The following is a 6,000-nucleotide window of genomic DNA, read 5'->3' on the forward strand; positions in this document are numbered from 1 at the left end:
CCTTTTTTCTTTTGAATTTCATTTATAAAGCACACTTAACCAATAAAAATGTGGATTTCAAATCTTCTCTTCTTGGTGCATTCTATTGATTACTCATGCACTACAATTTTGTAATGTCCTGGAATTCAAATTCTTGGGGGCCTTTAGCAGGTATGAGATTAAAATGCAATTAATTAGATTACTTAATTACAACTCCTGTAATTAATTAGATTAATTTTTTTAATCGCCTGACAGCACTAAAAAAAACAGTATTCTTTTTTTACAAGCTAAACCCGCAAATAGGTGTACGACAAGGCGAGGACGATTGATTGAAAGAAAATGAGAATAAAAAGTTTTATAGTAGATTTTGCGTTAAAATCCTAATTGAACAACAAATGGTGAATGCTGAGAGGGAGTAGGAGTGGTGACAGACCGATCAGAAGGTAAATGAAAGATACTTTTTTGTAGTCTTAGACTTTTGATCTCTATGACCGGCAGGAATAACCAGTGATGCATGTAAATGTGTATTCACCTTGTTTGCTATTTTTCATGCCTTTTTAAATTGAAATGAAAAATCATACTATCGAATTAAAAACAAAAACTAAACTAAACTATGGCATACCAATGGTGTTGTCTAAGTCAAAGTTAAAATGTATTCTCATCCAAGTAAAACTTACAAGTAAACGTTGAGTAATATTTTGTATGACTGTATCTTCACATAGTGAATGCAAGTTTTCAGTTGTTGAATCTCACATTTATACCTGCGTAAAGTAGGATAAAAATAAAGATAGTTCAGTTTGAACTATTGACTTTAGTGTATTTTTGTAGGTAAACTGAACAGAAGATTTTGCCTTCAGAATGCACCAGAATACAGGAAAACAACCCCATTTTCTAAAAAATTTCCCATGGGGGGCTATCCCCCCACAATCCCCTACGACGAGTGTGGTTTTACACCCCCCAACAATTGAAAACTTGCATTCACTATGTGAAGATACAGTCATTCAAAATATTACTCAATGTTCACTTGTAAGTTTTACTTGGACTAGAAGACATTTTACTTTGACTTAGACACTTTGATTTTAATAAATTTGATTCTTTGTATTATTCAATGTTTACGGTACTTGTAAGTTTTACTTGCTATTATAGCAAGCCACTGTCTTGGATACAGTAATGTGGCTTTTTGTGGCTTACTCAATTCTTTTAAAGTGAGCCACAGTGGCTTAGTCATACTATCTCCTAGTGCAAGCCCAGCAAGAGCAAGTTTCTCTTCAAATACGCGTCTTAAAAATGGCGTTGCGAGTATATCGGCAAACAAATCTTTGTTTTGTCCTCCTTCAGCCATTGTGGGAGCAAAAAGCAAGTTGATTTTCCACATTCAAAACGCATGCAGACTTCTCAAGCTCTAGACTCTAACCATAACCCGACTCTTGTTTTCTGCATAGCACTGCCTTCTCAGTGTGAGTATCCAATCATAGGACACGTACATGTCATGTGAACATGAGACCTGCTAACAGGCCTTAGATGGCCAACTCATTATCTGATTGGCTATCACATCTGTCTCTTAACTACATGTGCCCATTTCCTCACAGTGCAGGGACACCTGCATTCTAGATTCTTAAGGTCCTAGACACATTTCTTTCAACCTGGCAACACAGGCTAGCTGAATTCTGATTGGATAAAAAACTCTCTAACCTAAAAATAAAACACAGACCCAGTGTTGGTCCATGTCATATTATCCTCGAGATGCTGGGATATATGATCAATACAGGGCATAACAACCAATACGCTCAATGGAAGGGACGGTTAGAGGCCAAGATAAAGGCGACACGGAGAGAAGTCAGCAAGCCAGCTGAGCTGCAGAAAGGGAACATGGTGAATCTTTATTCACCCAGTACCAGGGTACCCAGGGAAAACAACAAGCTCTCCATACCTGAAGCACTCAAAACTGCCAAACAGAGACTAAAAGCTGTGTCTACCCGACAGAAGATACACCAAGGAGATAGAGGCCAGGAGAATAAACAACACCTTCTCCACTCAATCAGCAAAGGTGTACTCTCAGTGGCAGGGAAATAACAGCAGCCGGTCAGATCTACCATGAGCTGAGGTGGAGAAATACTAGAAGGGCATATGGGAAAGAGAAGCATCACACAACACCGATGCCCTGTGGCTAGAGGACCTGAGGACTGACCACAGCAGCCTCCCAGAACAAGAACCAGTAACCATCTCAATGGCAGACATCCAAGAAAGAGTGTCAAAGATGAAGAGTTGGTCAGCACCAGGCCCCGATATGATCCATACATACTGGCTAAAGAAGCTGACAGCACTCTGTGAGCAACTATCAACATGGATGAACAAGCTGCTAAGGGATGGGATGCACCCAGAATGTTTGACTGGAGGCAGAACGGTCCTGATCATGAAAGACCCACAGAAGGGATCCACCCCATCCAACTACCGGCCCATAACCTGTCTCTGTAGAACATGGAAGCTCTTGTCAGGCATCATGGAGTAGGCACATGGATCAATATATGAGCGGGGCACAGAAAGGAGTTGGTAGTAACACCAGGGGAGCCAAGCACCAGCTACTGGTGAACAGAGCAGTACACAGAGACTGTAAGAATAGGCAGACCAACTTGGGCACCGCCTTGATTGACTACCAGAAAGCCTACGACTCAATGCCACACACGTGGATACTGGAATGTCTGGAACTGTATAAGATCAACAGGACACTAAGAGCCTTCATCAAGAACTCAATGGGGAAGTGGAAGACAACCCTGGAGACTAACTCCAAGCCAATTGCCCAAGTTAACATCAAGTGCGGCATATACCAAGGGGATGCACTATCACCACTGCTGTTTTGCATAGGCCTGAACCCCCTCAGTCAAATCATCACAAAGAGCGGCTACGGATACCGATTCCGAAACGGGACAACAATCAGCCATCTCCTCTACATGAATGTCATCAAGCTGTATGCCAGGAATGAGCGGGAAATCGACTCACTGATCCACACCAACAGGATCTACAGAGACGACATCTCGATACCCTCCGGCCACATTTGTCTAAGACAAATGTGGCCGGAGGGTATCAAGAAGAGGCAAAATGATCAGAACTGAAGGGGTTGACCTACCAGGGGGCTGGATAGAAGACATCAAGGACAGCTACAAATACCTTGGAATCCCACAGGCTACTGGCGATCATGAGGAGGCCTCAAGGAAGTCATCCACAGACAAATACCTCCAGAGGGTAAGGCAAGTCCTGAGAATTCAGCTGAATGGTAAGAACAAGGTCCGAGCCATCCACATGTATGCACTGACAGTCATCAGATACCCCGCTGGAATCATAAGCTGGCCAAAGGAAGAGATAGAAGAACAGATATCAAGACTAGAAAGCTCCTCACCATGCATCGAGGATTTCACTACACTAAGCGGAAAGAGGGAGGCCGAGGACTAGTGAGCATCAGGGCCACTGTTCAGGATGAAACATCGAAATTCCAATAGTGCATCAGGAAGATGGCCCCAAAGATGAACTGCTCAGTGAATGCCTTAGACAGGAGAAACCTGAGGAGGAGGGGGAGGAGATAACATGGAGGGACAAGACCCTACATGCATGTACCACCGTCAGATAGAGGAAGTGGCTGATATTAAGAAGACCTACCAATGGCTGGATAAAGCTGGACTGACAGACACAGAAGCAATGATCATGGCAGCACAAGAACAGGCCCTACGTACAAGAGCAATAGAGGCCAATATCTACCACAGTAGATCTGACAAGGTGCAGGATATGTAAAGAAGCCACAGAAACAGTCCACCATAATGGTAGCAGGGTGTAAGATGCTTGTCGGCTCAGCATACATGGAGAGGCACGACCAAGTAGCTGTGATAGTGTACAAGAACATCTGTACCCAGTATGGACTAGAAGTACCCAAATCCCAATGGGACATACCACCAAAGGTGGTTGAGAACAACAAGGCTAAGATCCTGTGGGACTTCAGCTTCCAGACTGACAAACAGCTGCGGGCTAACCAACCAGACATAGTGGTGGTGGACAAAGAGCAGAAGAGAGCAGTGGTGATAGATGTCGCAATTCTAGCTGACGCCAACATCAGGAAGAAAAAATATGAAAAGATTGAGAAGTATCAAGGGTTGTAAGAACAGCTGGAACATATGTGGAAGATCAAGGTTAATGTGGTCCCCGTGGTAGTAGGAGCACTTGGGGCAGTGACCTCAAGATTGGAGGAGTGGCTCCAGCAGATTCCTGGAACAACATCTGAAGCCTCAGTCCAGAAGAGCACAGTCCAAGGAACAGCTAATATACTGCGAGAACCCTCAGACCCCAGGCCTCTGGTAGAGGACCCGAGTTTGAGGATGACACACAGATACCACCCTACAAGGGTGAGAGGGACATTTTATATATATATATATATATATATACATATATATATATATACACAGTCAAACCTCGGTTTTCGAACGCTTCTGTTCTCGATCAAATCGGTTTTCGACCAGAAAATCCAAGAATTTTACGTCTCTGACTCGACCAAAATTCGGCTCTTGACCAAACGGAAAGAAGCCGAGCGTACCTGAACGCGACTCATTCTGGAGCCGAGCGGACTCCAATGCCCAGGATGCTTCCTCCGTAGCGCATTCGTGTTAAAAGTTTGATAGGATATCTTTTATTGAAATAAAACACAGTGTCTATTTCTACCCCTTTTTATTTATGGTAAACAGTACACAGTGCAGTTTATGGTGTAAAATAGTAAAAAAAGAAAACTTGTTGTTTTTAAGACTTGGAACAGATTAAAATTATTTACATTAATTAATGGGAAAAATAGTTTCGGATTTCGAACAACTCGCTTTTCGAACAGCCTTCTGGAACGGATTATGTTCGAAAACCGAGGATTGACTGTATATAAAAATAAAAAAATGTCCCTCTCACCCATGTGGGGTGGTATCTGTGTGTCATCCTCAAGCTCGGGTCCTGAGGGTTCTGCGCAGTATCTTAGCTGTGTATATATATATATATATATATATATATACTGTATATATATGACAGCACTATATATATATATATAATACTGTCAGCTTCTTTAGCCAGTATGTATGGATCATATCGGGGCCTGGTGCTGACCACCAGGCCCCGATCTTTGACACTCTTTCTTGGATGACTGCCATTGAGATGGTTACTGGTTCTTGTTCTGGGAGGCTGCTGTGGTCAGTTCTCAGGTCCACTAGCCACTGGGCATTGGTGTTGTGTGATGCTTCTCTTTCCCATATGCCCTTCCAGTATTTCTCCTCAGCTCTTGGTGGGTCTGACCGGCTGCTGTTATTTCCCTACCACTGAGAGTACACCTTTGCTGATTGAGTGGAGAAGGTGTTGTTTATTCTCCTGGCCTCTATCTCCTTGGTGTATCTTCTGTCGGGTAGACACAGCTTTTAGTCTCTGTTTGGCAGTTTTGAGTGCTTCAGGTATGGACAGCTTAATGTAGCCACAAGAGGACACAAGACAGTGTCTTATTGTGCCAGTCCCAAGCCCGGATAAATACAGAGGGCAGGAAGGGCATTCGGCGTAAAACTTTTGCCAAATCAAAGATGTGAATTAAACCTATGACTTCGATACCGGATCGATCGAGGCCCGGGTTAACAAAGACCGCCATCGGCGCTGTTGACCTACAGGGCGCCGGTGGAAATTGGACTACTGTTGATCGAAGACGGAGAGGTAAGTGTGTTCATAGGAAGAGAGAGAAGAGGAACACCAAGAGTGTAGGACTGAGAGTAGGGACGTTGAATGTTGGAACTCTGACAGGAAAAGGTAGAGAGTTGGTTGACATGATGCAGAGGAGGAAGGTAGACATACTCTGTCCAGGAGACCAGGTGGAAAGGGAGCAAGGCTAGAAGTTTAGGAGCAGGGTTCAAGTTGTTCTATCATGGTGTAGATAGGAAGAGAAATGGAGTAGGAGTTATGTTGAAGGGGGAGTTGGTAGGAATGTCCTGGAGGTAAAAAGAGTGTCGGATAGAGTGATGAGTC

The sequence above is a fragment of the Antennarius striatus genome, chromosome 12, assembly GCF_040054535.1.
Source record: "Antennarius striatus isolate MH-2024 chromosome 12, ASM4005453v1, whole genome shotgun sequence".
Classification (NCBI taxonomy): domain Eukaryota; kingdom Metazoa; phylum Chordata; class Actinopteri; order Lophiiformes; family Antennariidae; genus Antennarius; species Antennarius striatus.